Genomic DNA, 21,523 nt, shown 5'->3' on the forward strand with positions numbered 1-21,523 from the left:
GTTGGACGCAAATCTTGCTCTCCACGAAAAATGACACGCCGTGTATATTTAATGCGTGTGGAATATATTTCCATTGATATTCCTCCGAGAAGAGGAGAGGAAACAAAAATATGTGTATGTGGTTCACATACACAAAGTGCGCGCAAGCGGAGAATGTGACGTTCGAAATGCATGAAGTGACATAAAATTTCGCCTACACAATCATAACTGCCAACTTACGATAAGTACAAATGTACATACAGACACACAAAATATGCAATCAAACGAGACGAACGAAATTAATAAAGCCAAGGCATAAGGCAGATATCATGCATTATTCGGCAACCACATTTGGCTTGCGTATAAGCCGAGACATGGAATGCGAATATCACAAATGAGGAAAGAGAAGACAAGATTTATGCTTCATTTATATAATTAATTTTTATCTCTTGAATTCTGTTTTGATTGCGTTGAGCAAACACACACAGCAAGCAAATCAAACTGGCGCACAGAGCATAAACTAGTGCAAACGGAATAAAAAGTGCGAGAGCTTGACTCGAACCGGCACGCACACACGAAATGACAATTCGACAGCGTGCGGTGTGTAGGATGTCGATGTCGATTCGACTCGTTTTCCATCGTCTTAAGTGTCTGATTTCATGTCTCAATGGCGTAGATTTTTTTTTCCATTTTCGCTTCGTTTCTCTCTCGCACACAACACATATTCTTTTCCAATTCATTTCGTTGCATCGTTTGCATTTATTTATACGATTGCCGTCCGTCGATTTCAGTTCAATTGAATTTCAATAGCAAATGCTGTATTGATGCACACTGCCAATTGCATTTGCCAGATATATATATATTATATATACATATATATATATGTAAATAAAGTGGAATAGTAAGTGAGATAATGAAAAAAGAGCTGATGTTTTATTGGGCGTCAAGTGTGAAAGGCCCTTTGTGCGCGCCCGGTCGAGTCAAGAGCATTCGATGTGTCATAATGCAATGACGACGCCTGCACAATAATCAACCATTGGTGATGTGAGTAAGCGAGAGAGATAGGAAGAGTCAAGAAAAATACATTCACTACAAATCGTTCTATTGAACTATTGAGAACAGCACACACACACCATTCAACAGCATCGACATTGAATGAACCATTCGAAGAGATTCAATTATGAAACTTACTCAAATGTAAATCAATCAATTCCATCTTCAGCTATCGGCTAGTGTATGTGTGCTATTGGCAGATACACACCATTTTCCATTTCAATTTTGTCAGTTGCGCGACAACTTATGTAGTCTATCAACCAGGCCAAGTCTTGCCTTTGACATGCAAACAAATAGCCAGCGATATTGATAGTCATTTTTCGCCTTCGATGCTTGTCGATGCTGTAACTCAATTTTTTTTTACTTCTTCTGATTTCTTCTCCTTTCAATGGAGAGTGAAGAAAAAATCTTCACTAACGATTGCACTTCAGTGTTATAAAAATTAGTACTCAGAACGCATGATAGCATCACATTTACATCATTCACTTGCCTTTTTAAAATGTGAAGGATGTGAACGAATAACCAATTCCATAGAAAATCAACAAAACACTTTATTGAAGACGATTGACTCATAAGAAACGTAGAAAAATTGCTTTTCAAAATGAAAACATTACACGGAATTGTGTTGATAAAATGGAAGACTTTTTTGATATGGTAAATAAGATCCATGTTCTTTTTCTCGCTTTGATGACTTATTCAAAACATCAATACCTTCAATTATTTTTCTCTATATACAATTAGTTCGACTGGTTTGGAAAGTGGTTAAATATCTGTTCAAGAAATTCAGTACAAATGAGAAACATTGTAGCATGACATTGGAATTGTAGTGTGGAGAATCTGATGTATAATTGAAAAAATGACCTAAAATCACGCATATACCGGAGGAAGAAAGAAGAAAAGTACAACTCGTACTGTATGAGAAATGATAGAAGCCTCTTATTGGTGTAAGAATTGTTTGAATCCCCTTTTTCAACCATTTCTTTTTCACATTCGACTGTGTTGGTTTTTTCCCATTTTCCATTCTTCATATACTCTTAATTACCTGATCACATCCCATTGATATAATTTATAGTGATGAATAATTCGGCTAGGTGACGGGAATACATAGAGCGTTAAAATAAATAATGTAAAAAATGGACATATCCATGTGGTCATAACATTTTCCACTGGATTGAGCTATTTAATTGATGAATTTAAAATAAATTGCGTTGTGTTCAGGTGAATCAAAATTAAATTGCTTCGATATAATGAAATTCCATAAATGGTCGAAAATGCGCTTTATGTTTTGTACCAAATGAAAACATACTCGCACACAAAATCGAGCCAAAAATCCATTAATCAATAAACGGAGCAACGTTCGTTGCACGTATTTTTCATCGAAATTGAATTTGATCTGTCTGTACTCGGATGAAAGGGCCAGGTGAATTGAACTCAATCGATTGGTGTGCAGAATTTTCCAAGCACACAGCCGTGTGGAATTATGGAATTAAAGCGACAACAAAGTGGTGAAACGAAAGGGGAAAATCCAAGGAATTTTTTTTTCGTGTAGAAAAACATGTTTGGTTGAGCCCTTCTGTAAGGCTGAAGCAAACCGAAGCAAACACAAACGAAGTGAGAATAGATTAGAAGTTGCACACAAAACTAAAGAGAAGGCAAAATAAAGAAGAACACGGAAAGAAGGCGAAAAAAATATTGGTTTTAATAAATCTTCAAACGACCCTTTTTTTCCCCCGGTTAAGCAAGTTGCTCGTCATTGCCGCTTCGTTCGCCATGTTTGCTTGGCCACACCGACACACACACACACAGTCCGGCCAATATCCTGCTTAATGCGAATGACTCCATTTCCATTAACGCATGTATAGCAACACACGGGGAAAGTGAGCGGGAACGAGCGTGTGTAAACACCGAAAACTCACTACGTTACTAAGGGAAATATGCTGTGATCGTTCATTATGCAATATTTCTTATAGCCAACCGTAGTGTACACAACGAGAGCAATATTTTTATGTGTGTGCCGTGTTTGTTTTTTTGCTCTATCTTCATTTTGTCTAAATTCGATTTAGAGACAACATGAGCACAAAATCGCTTGTGCAAAGTAACCAATTCCATTCTCTCTCTCTGTTTGAAAAACGACAAAGATCCAGATAAGCGAGGCATGTTAACCATTTGGCACCGGTTGTTGTCTATGCGATAGAATGAGTCCATGGTTTATTGCTGCAAGTTACGCAGGTCGGAAGTGACTTAAGGGCAGCGCTCAACTTGAAATGTTGACAACATAATGGATCGAGTTGTCGCTCGAGAACTGATAGCAAAACAACGATAGAGAAAAAAGGGTGAATGCAATTATTACCATCGAAAAAGCACTTTCTCACTCAAATTCACATTCACATTTATTCATTTAACGTTGCTCATATTAATGCTATTTTTCATGTCAATCGCCAACTCTATTTGCGCTCCAAATTCTGTTGAAAACGTTTATTTCTCTAATATTTACCTTTTCCGTTCTGTTTCTCTTTCCCTCGTTTTTGTCCACTCGACCAAAATCCCAGCACGCAGCATATTGTTGTTTTCAGAAGAAATACGGTTCCGCTACGTCATCATATCCACTTATAAAGATGTACGAGCAACGTTGACCTGCGGGATAAATGGGAAAAGAAGAAACCCGCCCGAAAACGGCAACTGTTAGATTTCCACCATTGTTGAATAAACAATCCGTTTCTCTGATGCGTACCAAATAAACATTTACCGAACTACAAATCAAATACCCAATATTTCTTGCCAAAGGGAAAAAGAAGCTAAGAAGAATTGCTTCTTTACACGAACGTTCTTTTCTCTCTCTCTCTCGATGTCTTTTTAACTCGTCTCGAAAAGCGAAGAGACACTCTATTATTCAATTCAAAATACCCAAATACATTCAACGGAATTTAAATATTGATCTAATAGTCAGTGGATTACGTCTTTCAATCCGTCTGCTTCCTTTTGGAAAGTCACGCGGATTTCAGATAACGTATGCATACAGAATATTCAATATTACATACGAAAGTGTATTAACGCTGCTTATGTATTGAAACTGCTGCGTTTCACATTCAATACGTTTTGTCTCAAAGCGAGTAACGATTCCGGAGTCTCAACTTGAGTTACCGAATCGTTCTCGTACCGAATCATTTGAACTGACGAATCGATTCCACTTGGCGCAAAGAGTTCAGTGCAAGTGAACTCTGGGCCACAAATATTTTGGTCGAAGTGTGAATGGAACATAAATTATGACACAGTCGGAAGCGCCGTATGAATAAATTCAAGTGCTACTGATGAAAATAGACTCATATGTTACACTTGGGACTCGATGATTCGAAATGTCTATGATATCCGTAGCGCTGCTTCGTAACAGAAAATTTGGTTATTTTCAAACATAAATTAGCGGTGGCTGTTGGTCTGTAAATAAACGATGATCTAATGAATTCGATGTTGGTTCTTGTTTAGACAGTACATATTTTAGCTTTAATTAATCCGAATCCACGAAGGAGAGTTGAATGAACAACATTGAAATGAAATTATAACATTGAAATGCGATTGATGCATCTCTCGGTGTTTGAAGATCAAATATATGCTTCAAGATAACCGCCGCTTCATATTTATAGCTCTAGATAGGAAATGCGTATTTACGATGAAGATGTTGAAAAAGTATAGTAGAATTCTGGTGCATTCTGGTGTGTATGCAAGGAATTTCATTTTGATAGACAGATCCATTTTGAATAGGAAATGTTTGAAATAATCCAAAATGTCTGTCTAAAATGAAGTTGAGTTTAATATAAACCATGAATTAGATTCTAAACATTTCTTGATTTAAAAATGACAAACAAAGCTGAAAGAACGATAAGAGTTGTTGGCGTAACAATAGAAAAGTGTATTGTTCTTTTCACTCTCTCTCTCTCTCTCTCTCTCTCTCTCTCTCTCTCTCTCTGTTGCATTTTAATCATTATTCATAAATAATCTCTCCGCCTGAGTTATGGGTCAATAGCCTGGGCGGTTGAAGCATATGCGATACGATATGTAAAAAATGAATGAAGAACAACGAGAAATGAGCAATTAACACCAGAGAGCGAGGAAGAGAGAGAGAGAGAGAGAGAGAGTGCTATATTCTGTCATTTCGTGCAGCATGAATATTTTCGGTTTATAATTTTTGTTGTATTATTCAAAACACATGTGTGCGATCCGAATCAGCCCAAAGTCTCGTATTCGGATACTTTTTCGGTTTGGGCAACGAGGCATTTTGTAGCCATGCAATTGCATTGTGTCGTATCCGTATGTTAGGTTTGAAGTGTGTATATTTTAATGCATCTTTAATGGATTTGAATATGGTTTTTGCGTCTGCCGATGATATACGTGTCATTTGCAGTTTAGCACAGGGAATAAAAACTATTTGCAAGCGAGTATGTGAGATAGAGAGAGAGAGAGAGCAGTTTACGCGAACGGCGTGAACATATTCAAAATAAAATAAATTCCCTGTTAATTTATTGATGTCGACGAAACGCGGTTGAACAGAGCGCATGAAATGAATGGCACAACGGTCCCACCGTTGAATCCAGAGAAGAAGATACAGAGAGACACACACAGAGAGTGGAAAAATTGCGATATTCAAATTAAATTGCATCATTAAAATTTCACACGAAACACACACACAAGCCATCCCGAGATATGAATGCCGAGGCGTTGCTGCATTCTCTACCCGGTTTTCCCGGTTTTTACGCGCTTCTCCGTTCTATATTTTATATATCTTTTTTTCCCTCTCTTGGTCACAAGCAAAGACAAACGAGCATCTTCACAAAGAACCGAAAAGGGAAAAAAACAAACTAATGAAAATGCATTGTAAAATGGTTATGCAAAAGTGTGAAAAACCATCTCATACGCTGTGCAACGTTTGCACGCTCATTCATTCACACAGATAATGCCTAATGCACTTGGAGTGGGGAAAGCCAGCACAAAACACTGAAATAATAAACAATTTTATGCTGCTAATTGCTTTCTTTCAAATCGTTTACACCATAATCGTGTGTGTGTGTGTGCGCGCGTCCGCGATGTAAAATATTCAGCGTTAACTTTTCATTTTTTCATGCATGGCAAGGCAAGACAAAGAGATACGACGAACTGCACGCATTACGATTCATTTATGTTAGCCGCTCTATGTGCCACACTGAACACAGCGTTGCGCGCATTCAAGTGCAATCACTGAATGCTGCAAATTATTCTAGAACAGACCGAAAAAATATGCATGAACATATGCTTAATGCGAAGTTTGGGAGAAAAAAGGAGGACACAAAAAATGTATATCTACAGAAAAATAATCGCACAACAAGCCACTGCAAGTCCTGGAGGATTTCAAGTTTGAGCACACAAAAAATATGCAGCAATTCTCTGAGCGTTTTAATGGTAATGAACTTTGAAAGTATGATTAATAATGGAACACACAAACTACATGACTGCATTTTCGATGCAGCGCATGTGATACCAACGAAGTGACTGCCCGAGTCAGTTGCAATGCACTGATAAAAATAGAACTTGCACAATGAACTACCCATAAATTATGGCTTGAAATAGAATTATATTCAACATTTAACCGACAACAACGACAAGAAAAAACGGAGTGCGAAAAATCTTCATTGAAAAATCATCCGAGTACATCATTTTCTGTGTGCTACGTTTTTTCGTGCTCTTCCTCTCTCTCTCTCCGTTTTTCTATCTTTCTCCTTCTCTTTTTCTCGTTAAATCGGATTTATGCAATTAAAAATCCCGAACGCTACAACTTTCAATGGTGTCAACTTGAAAGATTCCCAACCACTCTTTTGCATGAGTCATTTCCATTTTCTCTTGTGACTACTCGACTTCTGTCGAATGCATATTTTAAAACTTTAATTCCGAATGCCCGGAATGCCTTGGAATTCTGATGAAGTTGAAAAGTTCGACAAGTTTACGACTTTGTGGCAACTTCTTCAAAGTGTCATATTCCCAAAGGTGTTTCATACTAATCGTTACTATAGTACCTCTGCGCTTCGATGATTTACCATATGAAATCGGCAAAAAAAGATTTAAATTCTCGAACGAAGATCAAATCTCTGCGAATAAGGTTCAAATTGCTTTATTTTCCGACGTCGAGTTCAAGTGTTACCATCATGCGAATGCTTTTTATCCAAGTCGAGCGATGAGCGTGCAACAGTTTTGAGAACTATATGAATTAGAAAATAAAACAACGACAACACACGTTTTTGCTTAACTCGATTTTCAAACTCCATTAATATGCTTTGTCTAAAAAAAACAAATTTTCACCGGAGCATAAGTTTTGTGGCAGATCAAACGAGATCGTACTTTACTTTAATTGGCGTCCATTTCGTGGGCATTTGCATTTTAATACGCTTGCAAGTGTATTGTTTGCAAATACGGTCTCTCTTTTTTTCACCTTTTTTTTTAACTCAACGTGTATCTATGCATTGTGACAATTTTCTAGTGTCCAATTTTTTCGGTCATATGGACTATATTGCTTTAATGAATGTACTCATTCTGAAAAACTACAGCTTTCTATTGTTTTCATTCTCTTGAATTTAAAACAGTTGTCGTTTTATGAGTCATGTCAAGGGTTTAAAAAACAAATGAGCACACTAAAGTCATTGCAAAAACAAGTTGCATGATGATAATTTATGCAAAATGTAGTTTATGATTTTATATTGTTGCTTTGTTGCCGAAAATATTAACATAATGTTTGTTTTCATTTCAGATTGGGGGATTTGGCATCAAACCACATAAATCCACCTTTGTTAAGCAAAAGCTAAACGTGAGTATATTCAGTCCATTTTCCAGCCCCATATTGATGTTATATGGTATGTCTCTGTTGAAGTAATGGTTTTCCTCGGGCAAAAATCCGCTTTTATCTACGATTCCAAATGAAATAAGCCTCGACGAGTAGACAAAGCTCGTTTGTCTCGACGCACCGACCAACACCAAAAAAACATGTCATAAAATCGAACAGTTTGTTTGGGGGCGTAGAGTTGGAACATGGTTGGCATTTTGAATGTCAAAACCACCGAATAGACGTGCTAATTTCTTGCAAACAGCCTCAAATACATTGTGAATAACGGTGGAAAAAAAAGCGCCTCTCTTCCCAATGTGACAAGCATATTTCAGTTTTCTGATAGAGGCTAGACTTGTAGCCCGTTGGGAATATTGAAAATGTATATATAGCCAAATACGTCTCGAAAATATCATAAATAATGCGAAAATAAAAATTTCTACTGCGGAAAATCACGAAAACAAACGACACCACATGCTCGTTTTTTTGTTGCTTTGCTCTTTGTTTGACATTGCAAACACATATGCAAATATTTCAATAGCAGCTAATAAAAATATGCGATGCCATTGCCATGCTACTGCTATTTATTCACAATGGCCGAGTACAGAAAATATCATATATATTTCTCACTGCGGCGGCACGTACCCCGAATCCGAAAAATGAAATTAGAAAATATGCGCACCGAACAAACAATGGAAAAATAATTCCATATTGAAACAAGTGTGCGTGCGCTGTGCGCTCTCTCTTTCTCTCTCTCTCTATCTCAATGTTGAATAAATCGCATGTTTTTCCCATTCATTAGATCAAAGTATAACTGGAACGCCAGGGCAGTGTTTTTGTGTGAATATGTGCGCGCGTGTGAGCAAGCGCATGCATATGTCGTTGCCTCAGAGTATAATTTTTGGGGAAATTCAAAAGGGATTAGCATGTAATAATTGAAATAAAATGTTTGAATTTCATTTCGAATGTAAATTGAATGAGGAGAAAGAGAAGTTGTGCCGCAAAATATACGTGGTGGCTTATTTTTAGTTATCCACATCAATAAAGTGGGAGAAATCGTTGAATTCGATCAGCTAGAAAATGCCATTTTCCAAAAATTGAATTAATTATACAATCGAAATGGGATTCTATGCAATGGAATTTTCACTAGAGCAGATGATATGGCATAAAATACCAATTTTATGTGTATTGAAAATCCAGAATTGCTTCCTCGTTTGGCAAAAAACTAATGCCAATTTAGTATTACAACAAACGGTATGCTCATGTTATTGGTGTATAACATTTTCGTCAAACCACAAAAGTCATCATTGTATTGGCATATATTGTACCGAGACCAAAAACACAACGAAATGCCAATATTTCCGATTGAACACCCGGTTCACCAATTTGACCACTTCGTTTTTCTCTAATTCCAATTTTATTGGAAATTAAAATGCAAACGTTGCATGATTATTGCGCTGACCAGATTCCAATCATGTGTGTGTGAGAGAGGGAATGTTTGTTTGACCGACCATCAATCCAACGAGAATATGTGGTGTTCATTTCAAAACAAATTCGTTCATTTGTAATTTATTGAAATTTCGAAGAAATCGTTCTAACTCTTGTGTTTTTTTCCACCCTATTTATAGCGGTGACTCACATACACACAGAACATAATTATTATTTTAGATGCCAGTCGGTGACATAACACACACACACACACACACCAACGGTTCCATGCTGTTGTTATTTTCCATTCGGAATGAAGCAGTGATGGCGTGCAATGCGCCGCGTTAACATGTAATGGTATATAATTTACAGCGTTGAACTCGTCGATTACAACATATTTCAATCGGAAATGCTTAGGATACTTTTTTTACTCTCTTTCTCTCTCTCTCTCTCTCTCTCTCTCTCTCTTTCTCGAAAACATAAAACGCACATGCAAAGTAATAATCATACATCAACGTTCGATATACTGTTGCATAAAAATGAGAAATTATTCAATCAAACGTTAAAATGATGTGCGTATCGTGTCCTGTGTATGTGTTTCACTCTTTGCCGCCACATTGCTTCACATACAGCAGCTACTCTACTATTTCGATGGTATTTATTATGGCCATAAAATAAACTAACAATTTATTGCCCACTGAATATGCTTTATTTTATGCAATATATAAATATAGGTTTTTTATCCTTTCACAAGAGAAACATTCTGTTTACGATGATTTATTTCACATTACATTGTATGCAACTCAGTAGTGCCAGCCATAAAGATTCTAAATGAATCGTATGATAAGTTGACGTATTTTTTTTCTAATTCTGCTTCGTTTTTACTCCCTCCAACCATCTTGCTCTCTTTTGGTCTCTATTTAAAATTCCTCACATGGTTTTATTTCCATGAGTTTGAATTTTTTTTTTTGGATTCGTTATTAACCGAATTGGAAACTAAAATACTTAATTATCCACAACAAATTGACCAATATAATTGTAATGCTTGGTAAAAAAAAAGGAGAAAATAGTACAACAAATGATCCTCGTTTAAATTATATGAACGAATACGAATAGTATGCGGGATTTATAGTTTGAAATGTGTGTATGTGTTATCAAATAATGTGAAATGGAAGAAACCTCATGTATAGTTTATACGATTATTGTTATTGAAAATAATGACCTTGGTTAACAGTGTTATTGAATCAATAAGCCGATGAACGGACATTCCTATTTTTGTCCCTTTCAGTACGTAATAACAGTTTGGTATTACCAAACGGCATCATAAACCCGTACCCTATGTGTATCTGCTATTATGATAATGACCGTGAATAAGTCGGCATTTCCCGCAGTTAAATTCATATTCTCAACTTCATAATAATAATAATCAGTTGCTCTATGTCATCATAGCATTTTTGTTATTTTACTAATGGAATTTTTTTTTTCCATTTTTCCATTGAAAAAGTCATTTCGTTTTTCGAAAAAATTATTTACCAATTTCATGAGTCAAAAACTATGAAAATGTCGAAGTGAATGTGGTGTACGAGGCAAACATTAAGATTTATTGGCCATGATAAATGAACAAAACCATTTTTTATGGTTATGTGTGTGGAGAGAGTGCGAGAGAGGGAGAGAGTGACTGTCTCTGAAGTGACTGTTGTCATTTAGATATGTGAGCTCGTCTGTGTGTGTAACTATGTGCACTTGTAGCACAAAGTGCGATGCTTTATCAATTTCAATACATCACATTCGAAAGATGAGTTTTTTGTCCCAGCTCAAAATCATTTATTTGATTTTTCGTATGTGTCGACTGTAATCGCGTTGTAATGCAGAGCATGTGCTATGTTCACATGGAAGAAAAAAAGACAAAAAATGCTGAACGCGTTCGTCTAATGGAGATAAATGGCTATGTACAGTTTTGTATGTGAATGTGACTTGGTTGCATGATCATATGTTTTAATCTATTTTCCATAAAGTAGACGCTTGTACACACAACCAAAACCATTTGGAATACCAAACAGCCCGATTATTTTACGCCTTTCGGTGCTGAGCGGCTAAACCAAAAAAAATTACATTAACCGCAATCACGATTAACAGAAATCAAAAACAATAAAACACTCAACTACAATCTCCGTCATTAATCTTCGGAGAAGATCGATAAACAGTCCACTGTAATAGAAATTGACCTAACAATTTTTGTTTTGATTCAAAGTTATCTATAGATAACACAACGCCGGCGATAGAAAAAGGCGTCGTTCTGGTACCAAAATAGAAATTCAGTGAAAGAAAATTATTTCCATTCGGACACTTTTCTAGCCTCAAGTGATCAATTCGACGAACGATGTTTCGTAAACGGAAAAAAGAGCAAGTTTTTTCCTTTAAAAGACGCTTGTGATTATGAGTCGCAATCATATTCTCTCTATTTTCACCATCGAAAATGGAAAAAGTGCTGTTGCTATTGGACGTTAGTCGAAATGTTTTGGCACATCGATTTCATGGTTGCGATTTTTCTATTCGGCATTTTTCCCTCTCTGTGTTATACAGTCTTCAGTCTCATTATTCAAAATGCCGAAGAGGTCGGAGCAACAGAAAAAAAGTGCCGAACAAAACAAAGTTTTCCGCATCGAAATCCATAAATTTGCTGTTGGCTATGAAATATATGCGCGCACACCCAAACAATCTCATTCTGTGTCTGCTCCGACGAATTTGATCTGTTTGCATAGACATGCGTGTACCCCATGGCATTGGCGTTGCCATTGCCGTCGCCGTCGCCGTCTGATGAAAAATCGAATTTCACTGCCTTAATCAATAAGCGTTAAAATTAATAGCGTCAATTTTTTTAGCGTCGCATAGGTCGATTCCGGTTACCAAACTTCACCTCTATTTACTATCGCAGCAGAGTCTTTTGCTCTGTCACACTCGATAATGACACACCAATCAGTGCAATGAAATTGCCGGAATGGGAAATGAAAATCGAACGAGAGACAATGATTCGAACGACGACGACGATGAATCGAACGTGGCGTTAAATTAATTTTGAAGAAAAATGACACGCCAGCTCCGATGGTGAATAACGCCCGTCAAATGACGGGTGTTTTCTTTTTCACCTCCGGGTAGCTTCTGTTTTTGCTGCTCTGTAATGAAAAAGTGTCAAACTTTTTCCGGGACAACAGTCGATATATTCGATATGATGCGAGACTCCATATTCCATGGCTGCAAGCACACGAACGACAATTTAATGGCAATTTATGCCCCTTAAACTGCTATCTGATGAAGTCGGCTGCTACTGTTTTTTTTTCTCGCTACCGTCACATAAACAAAAACTACCAAATCGCAACTAAATTTGTTTATCTGCGTTCAACTTAATAGGTTTTATGTGTGTGTGAGTATGTAGATATTTAGCGTCATACTTCTGCACGTATATCTCATTGGGGAGTCGTTTCGCACAAAACAACGACATTCACGTGTGTCGCTGTGAGGAGTTTACATAACAAATGGTTCATTGATCCATTTGCAATGCGACGATGTTCACACATACACTTGCTTTTTGTCATGCTGGTTTCGTTGGCATGTAGAAGCCTATCGGCACTGCATGTGTATGTGGAATTCCTTGCAGCTAACGCGGCGACTCACCGTTTTTTTTGGAATACGACGAAGAACAAGGCCATCGGCATCCAAATGGGAATTTTTTATACACGAAGTGTACCAACTCCGTACTACGAAAACAATGGGCGAAAGAAAACGCAATATCATTATAACCGACGATGCGCCTCGAAATGGAAGCAAATCATAATGGATCACAAGCATTCGCCATCGTTGATGTATCCACTAAGTACACACACATACACAGCCCCATAACATCGTTGTTTACACTTCTGTGCGAAATCCACACGCAACACACTCGAAAGCAACAGCAACAGCAACAGCAACAGCAACAGCAACAGCAACAACGTTTTGGATGCGAATTTAACAAATCATTACGTGTCGTAGATTTTTGAGTAAAACTCACAGAAATTGAATGGGTTTTCGCTTTGGATGTTTATCAAACTCATTGAAAATAATGGCAAACAGTTTATTTTTGGGAGGGTGTTGAATGTTGACTCCCTCTCTTTTAATCGCTCCTCTCAAACGTTCATTCTCTCTCTTTATCTCGTGCACACACACTCAATGCCAGCCATATTCATCAGCGCGAGGGTAGAGATAAATTTATGAAAGCGCAAGTTTGCGTCATATTCAACGGGACACTACGCTAATAATCGTACCATAAAAAGCCGACTTAAAGCATCCACAAATCGCAAACGATATTTCGGTCGTCGTCATCCATATCGTCGTTGACAGTGAAATGAAACATTTGCGAGTGTCAAAATGATTTGAAAAATGTCATGCAGCAAAGCGATGCCGGAATATTTACACAAACGATCTTTTTTCTCTCAAAAAGTTATTACATTCATCGAATCTAAATCATAGAGTGTCAATCATTTTAGCTACAATTTAATGGAATTCATATTGCTGTTTCCGCTTCGACTACCTTTCTGAATCAATAAAAATATCTTCGGACACTGCACACAATTTTTGACATGCGGAAATCATCATTTTTTCCAATTGAGAGGGACAGAAAAACTACGGGCAAAGATGAAACTTTTTTCTAGACGTCAAGAAAATTACTTCCATCAATATTCATTGGTCGGTGTATGAGTGTTAAGAAGTTTGTGTCAAAGACTTGTGGAACAAAATAAGTTGAAACGAAAACATTTCTTATTAAATTTTTCGTCGTGTCTTCTTCGTATTTATGTTCATTTTGTCAACATTCATCATCAATAAAATATGAAATTTGTACGACTCGAGCCGAAATTTATTTTGTCAAATCGGTGTTGGCAATGGAAAAATGGCGGCCGCCATCAAAGAAGAAGAAGTAGCAACGAAAATTAATAATACGTTAATATCAATAAAATTTATGTTCACATTTTTTTTTCTTTTATTAAAATAAAGTACAGATAAATCCCGTGTATCATCTCCACTTGTATTGCTTTTTACATTGAAGGGCGTTGCACGCACCTTAACATTTACAATACAAACTCAATGCGAGTGGAGACGCCTTATGAAAAATGGCACAGATTGCTAGTGCTAAGGTTTATCTGTACTTTATAAACGTCAACGACGAGAAATGAATTTCGATTTGCCATTTTGCTTTCACAACCGATAATAAAGCATCACTCAAGCAACATGATTACATCGTTTGCAAATCACAAAACAATAATAATCAATTTGCAGGCAGGCAGACAACAACAACCACAAACATCGAAGCAAAAATAGAAGCTACGTCAACAGCAGCAACCCCAGCAGCATGCTGTGCACAATGCATATTGAACACACGTCAACAAGCGACGAGAAAATTTTTGGCACTCGATCAATAAAATTCAATAGATATTTGATGAAAAAAAAGTGTTTTTAATGGAAAGTTGCCTAATGGCTTTCGAATACAATGTGCGTGCATTGTGCATGGATGTATGAGAAGGGGGAAAAAGTATTCAGTTCAATAACAACACTTGTAAAACTTGTTTGCATTTACCACGACAGCTCAACGATGCGAGCCATGGATGTAATGAAATATGTGGCTGCATATTGAGCAAGAGGCTTTTAATTAGAAAATTTATAACGATCATTATCTGCCTGTTTGAACAGCGAATCCAATGATCGGATTTGCCTTTTTGGAATTTCAGCAGTATTCGAGAGCCTAGATAGATGGTAGAAAGAGATAGAGAGATAGCAAGTGAGTGGTGAGGGTGGAATAGGCTCATATGAACGTGACGATTTTCAATAAAGTTGAATCGCCTAAATTACGAGCGCAAATGAAAACAACACACATTGCACATACATAAATACATGAGTCCATTGCAAAGTGCTGTTTCTCTCTCAAAATGTGGCGAATGAAACATGATGGCATATATTTTCAAGACGAATATAAATTGTGTGGGAATTTGTAAAATGGTCGCCATACATTCTTTTTCTTTTTCTCTTTTCGTCCTTAGTCGGCTGCCAATGAAAATTATGTAAATTCAGGTAGTTCTAGTGGCGTTGTTTTTTCTGCCGCTTCCGTCCCATTGCGAGAGAGAAAGAGAAATGGCACTTTTACTTGTATGCACGGCAAGTGGGTATAAGTGACAGTGGTGTTAATATGAGCCCTTTTGTGTACAATGACTGTTAACCCGAAAGAACCATTACGCCATCCACGCAACATATTTTACTAATCTCGTACATCAAGAATTTATCTTTGAATCCCTGTTAACCTTTCGGAAAGGCATATTTTAAATACTCCCTTCTCGCAACCCAACAAACCGATCGACCAACCACCCATGCCCGCACAGTGTCGCTCTCTGTCTTTGCTCGTTCACTATACTCATTTGCCTCGTTTCCTCATTAAAAAAGCACTCGAAGTGAAACTATTTCTCGCAAATAATTTGCTGTTTTCGTAGCTGGTAGCTGTCGTTACGAGCAATTCTTCAAGCTCTTTCCATCTCATTCCCATGGTGTATGTGTGTGTGTGTGGCATTGTTTGATTTGCCATGCACTTTTACCGACTTCCGAAATCCGGTGTCGTTGTTGGTGATGATGGTGATGATGATGATGATGGTGGCGGCGGTGTGTGTGTGTGTGTGGCGCACTAGCCTGCATACGCGCACGGAGAAATTATATATTCCTGAAGTGGAAGTGCGACGAACAAGCACGAAAAACAAAGAAAACTCTCGCCCTGAAAATGGTTATTAAAATTTATAGTTATGCATTGTTCCCGTCATTATTGTTGCTTTTACTGTGCTGATGCTGTTGCTGCTAGTTGCTTTAAAACACTCGACATCGACCGCATGGTTCTTTTGCCTGCTTGCTTTCTAGCTCGTTTCACTCCTGGATACCGAAACGAGTATCAGCACTTGTGCAGCCGGGCTAACGAATTCAACACATGTAACGATCTAAAAAGTTGAACGCTAAACTGAACGTCTGACACGAAATCGGTTAAAACTTGTTTATGTGTATGTTATTTTAAAACCATTTTAATCGAATTGCAAGGATTTTCATCCAGAACATGTCTTTCACTTATGGAAAGGATAGAATGAGACAAAAACGAGGTTGAAAAAGAGAGAGAAAATGAGAAAACAAGAGAAATAGAGAAAAACGGCGACCGAATCACGGAGAGCAAACGAGTGCCAAAATTACGGACGCGTGCTCCTACTGCTCACATTATCATTAGTACGGGGATTATGCGAAACAAAATGCTTCAAGCCATTTTACAATCTGTACACATCATTTGATTTTGGTTTATTGTATTTTTATCAATGTTTTTTTTTCTCTCCACAATAGCACACACGAAACTATGACGAAATCATTATTCATATTGCCTGCTGTTGTTCAAATCATTTAAAGTGCTGTGCTGCCGACTTTGAACTGGGCCATTGTGTTGTATGTTCTACGCGCAAAACTGGGCCATTCTTCTTCTTTCCTCTATGGCTCGTATAGAGTTTCAAAGCTCGACACTAATCCAATTACAATCTAAGTTACTGCCATTGTCGGATGGCATCCCCTTTTGTTTGAGCTTGTTCTTGAACATCAACTTAAAAATTCCATTTTAATTAGTGCCCTGTTTGTATGCATGCCGTGCGCTCTCTATCTCTTCATTTTGCATTTTCCCGGAATTTTGCTATCGTTGTAATGAAATCACTTCCTATTTATTATGTTCGCTCGAATGAAAAATAAAGCCTGACATGACCATGTCAGTAGGGGAAAAAAACCATAAGCAGTAATAATAATTAATGTGATTCTTTTTTTAGTCTGTTTTAATTTTTTTTCGTAAAGCTTAAATAAGATATTTTAAATATTTCACATTTATCTTTGCAATAATCGCAAAAATTCCAAATGAATTCATTTATTTATTCTGTTTTTTTTACTTCTCTGAAACGGGATAAAAACGAGCGCATTCTTTTTTGCCTGAATAAAAATGTGTGTGGATTTATGCACAGAAAATGAAAGTGAGCACTGCCACGATACAATCACTTTCGATGGCATAAAATAATGGTGAAACGCATTTCGACAGAATATCAACTGAAAGATTTATTTATGGAAAATTAAAATTCTCTTTCAAGGATTGCATCACCGTTTTTTTTCAGTATAAGCGCATTGAAAACGGTCTTCTGAACGAGTTATTATTTTTTTCATTTAAAATAATTTAAAAAATCTGTATCATTAACTGTTTTCAAGCCGATTTTGCCGAATCTGCGTTTGATGTTGTCTCTTTTTTCATTACACAGGAAATGCCTTTTTTATTAAAAAAAAAAGAGAAGTGAAAAACAATTTAAAAAAATGTTTCATGGCATTTTAAATGGCTCAAATCGATAAATAAAGGTGAAACTATTTTATTCATTCAAATTGATGGCATTTCGTTTTTTTTTTTGGCATTTTAACATAAAATTGTAATAAGCATTTGAGCGTTACACAAAAAAAATGTCGAGTGTGATATGGCTCGTACGATTGATGAAAATCCCATTGAAATGATTGTTGAACAAAAAAAAAACCAACAACGACCATCACTGAAATTGCAAATTCCCTTTGGAATGTAAATACCTCAATATGAAAATTTCGCGTATTATTTACATTCACAGTGTAATTAAACGTGTTTTATCAACTGAATGACAGATGCAAAAAAGACTTTATTGAAACTATGCCAAAACATTCATGACCAGTCAAAATGGGACTTTATCTTTGCATCAAAAGATGAGAGAATGAGAAAGAGAGGGAAAACGTGAGAGAATTATACAAAAAAGACAGAAAAAGAGGCACGGGTAACAAGAGCGTGCCTGGAAGTGATAGAAAGAGAATGGAAGAGAGGGACACAAGGAGGCAGAGAGCGGAAAAGAAGGGGCATATGGAGCGAAGGCCAAAGAGAAAGAAAGCGATATTCACGAATGAGAATCGAGTGCAATGAAACTTAGAACAAGCGCATTGTTCTCGACACACAAAATGTGTCGATTCTTCGATAAAAGTGCGTTGCAAGTGAGTGTGTGTATGTGTATAGTAGCCGTAGCCGAGCCACTGCTATGAGCTATGCAGTTGACATGAAAGGAGTGTTTAATGTGCATTCAAAGTGAGCTTTGAAGCGGAAGAAATACCTCCGGTTTGCAAATCTTTTGTGTAATCAGCTGACGTAATGTTGGCTACTTTAATTCGCCCAAATGCTTGCTACGTTGTCGTGTTCGCTTATGCAATTATTTGCTGTATAGGTGGTAGAGGTGGTAGAGGTGGTTGTACGCCAAAGCAAAGGACCATTGCTTCTAAACAAACGAACTGCTGATTGCCAAAAAACGATCACCACAAAAACTTTCATAATCGCATTGTCCCCATTTCAAAAGACCAGCTTGCCAAAGCCACTATTCACATTTTAATATACTTGCTCCCGTTTGCTCGCACTCTTGCAAATGGGTACATTTGACTCCATAAAACTCGAGGTTCCCTCCTCTATAAACGCCATGATCCTCTTCTTTTTTCCTTGCATGAATGCCGGCTGAATTTAAAATATATTACCTTTTCCGTCTGCGGTTGGCTGCCCGCTCTTTACGTAACGTTGAGATTTATTCTCCAGTCTGATTGCATAGTTTTCGCCAGTTTGAAGGTGTTTACGCCACAAAATATTACAAACGTAACGATTGCAACTCGACGAAGTTGCCAGAAGTTTTCAAAAGTACTTTTTCGAAACGAGAGCATTTTTCCGGTAACAAAATGGTAAAATTCGCCGGGAATTTGCCAGTGAAGCCCGAACAAATATCAACTCATCGAAAACAATTAACTATGATTATTTCATACACTCAGCTCTCACAACTTGTTTCGAACTTTACGAAACAATCTCTCATTGCGATTAATGCTTTCATTTAAGCTTCAATTAAGTTTTCATTTCGAAAATAAATTGCCAATTCAATCTTTTTTTCCCTGTTGACGCAAAAGGAATTGGGTTTTCTCTCTCGCTATTTTAATTAAATTGATTTTTTAGTTTAGTTGTATGATCTGTTTCGATGAAATCAAAATGTTTTCGTTTTTCGAATAAAGCTTAAGAAAGAGCTTTACATAGCCCGTCAATCATTTGCAGCGGAAAGCAATGGAAAATGCAATGAATAGGAATGTTGCGCGGCGTGGCGTATATGAATGAATTTGTGACAATTGCATTAAGATGAACTGGATAAAATTGTCATTGAAAACACAAAAACGGTCGTTTGCTTAGCGTATCCACTCCCCTCCCCGGTTTTTATTCGGCCGTTTTCAATTGAATTCGTTGACGTTATTGTTATTATTTGCAAGGAGCTAAGTAATCAAAAACATAAATGTTTCGTCTCGACTTGGCCAATCATCGATATCTCTTTTCAACGAGACGGCCAGTGTGCGCCCTCTTGAACGAAGACGAAAAAAGGTTTTCCACTGGAGCGACGAATGAAATCATTAATGCACACATTTTAAAGCCATCGAAATACCCAGCGATGTGTATTGTTGCTATGATTATTATTTTCGGTTCGTCGATGAGTTGAGTTGAAAAGGGATTTGGTTGTGTCTCTCTCTCTCTCTCCGTGTGTGTGTGTTGAAGTGTTCTGTCTGCCAATGAAACTAAACGAGTTTTCTGCATCTTTTTCCCATTCTCTCTTGTTCGACGGGAGAATCCAGTAGTTTATTCCAAAACAGAAATTGCACTTGTAACACATACACAAAAACATCTACTCAGAATTCGTCTTCTTTGGCCTGGCTTAGTGGCATTTCATTTCAATGGACAGAAGTATCCATTATATTAGAGCGATTTTTTTTCGTTCTGAATTTCGTTTCTATTCGGATTTCTTATGCAATAATTTTTGTCCGTTCATCATCGACATTGTAATCAGTACTTTTGCCCGCACACTGGTTGATCTAGCAACGCTTTGGCCGCACATTGCTTGAATGGTCAGTACTGCGACCGCACACAAGATTCTCATGAAATGCTAGAAACATTTTTATTTCGAAAAAATCAGCTTCGCTTTTGCCATCATTCAAAGTCAATTCGTTTGATTGTGTTATTCATCTGAATTCTTTGTCAAAGTTGAAAAGGAAAATTGCTAACGAAAAAAGTATAATGAAACATTCTCATATATTCCAAAACGAAAATTATACCATCATGCGCAGAAGCGAGACATCGGCACACAACACAGACGAAATCAAGCAAATGTATCGTTAAAATGAACAAATATTTTTCAGTTCACTTCCGATGTTGTTTCCATTCATTTTCGTCATATTTTTGCCATTATTTTGTGCAGCTTCGTTCGTTTGCCGAAGAAAATGAGCAAAGTTGAGATGGAAAGAGAGGAAGAATTGCTTCTTGAAGAAAGAGAGAGAGAGAGAGAGAGAGAGTCAGAGAATGGAAGCAAGGAACAAGCAAATAAAAAGAATGATATAAATTGGGACGAAGAATATGAAAGCAAAAAGAGAGCGAAAAGAAAACATTCAAGAAAAAGAACGTATGAAAAGTGAGCGACACAAATTTCCGATTTCTGTTTCTTTCTCTCCAGTGAGTGTAGGTCTTTGGAGCCGGAAAATATTAGATTGACCGAAGACAAATATATAGACAGTGTTCATATTCGGCAAAACGTGGTGTACAGCACAAAATGCTTTGGCTTCTATTGTAGTTTTTTTCTTTCTTGAATCGAAAATGGAAACGATGCTGTGTGCTGGTACACATAAAAACTGGAAAAAATATGAATATGAATATGGATATGAAAATCCCTTGTGTAATATTTGGTTTCATGCCATTATTTTTCCTAGTAATGCACAAAGTTATGCTTATTTCGCTTTTGAAACGCAGTCAATGACGTCAGGCAGCTGGGAGAACTACAATAGCTCCAGCCAAATGTGAACGACATAATATTTTCATTATGATATCATTGCTGGTTATTATACATTTTTTGGCATGTAATTTGCCGTAAGGCACACGAAAACCGTTTTTGACATTATCTCCATGATTTCCACGAATCCATTACGCTGTTAACCATATTTGTAGAACTAAAATAAGCTTGTAATTAAGAATTCGTACAAATCTCACTAATCCAATGAAAGAATAAAAACTTAAGCTTTTTCTTTCGTCAAAAATTTTCGACGGTTACTGCTTTGATTGCGAAATGGAATCATCACGGA

General features: G+C 37.0%; 1 protein-coding gene across 11 annotated transcripts in view; it reads left to right on the plus strand.

Annotated features, from left to right (window-relative positions):
- The window catches only part of LOC129565296 (tyrosine-protein phosphatase Lar), a 396,243-nt gene that overhangs the window by 94,521 nt on the left and 280,199 nt on the right, over positions 1–21,523 (plus strand). For all 11 annotated transcript variants that reach the window (XM_055440021.1, XM_055440015.1, XM_055440016.1 and 8 more), the window contains one exon: positions 7,799–7,855. The gene's annotated coding sequence lies outside the window, so the exon portion shown is untranslated. The remainder of the gene's footprint in view (positions 1–7,798; positions 7,856–21,523) is intronic.

Source organism: Sitodiplosis mosellana, unplaced genomic scaffold (genome assembly GCF_009176505.1).
Source record: "Sitodiplosis mosellana isolate CC-2019 unplaced genomic scaffold, AAFC_SMos_1.0 Smas_scaffold_2, whole genome shotgun sequence".
Taxonomy (NCBI): Eukaryota; Metazoa; Arthropoda; class Insecta; order Diptera; family Cecidomyiidae; genus Sitodiplosis; species Sitodiplosis mosellana.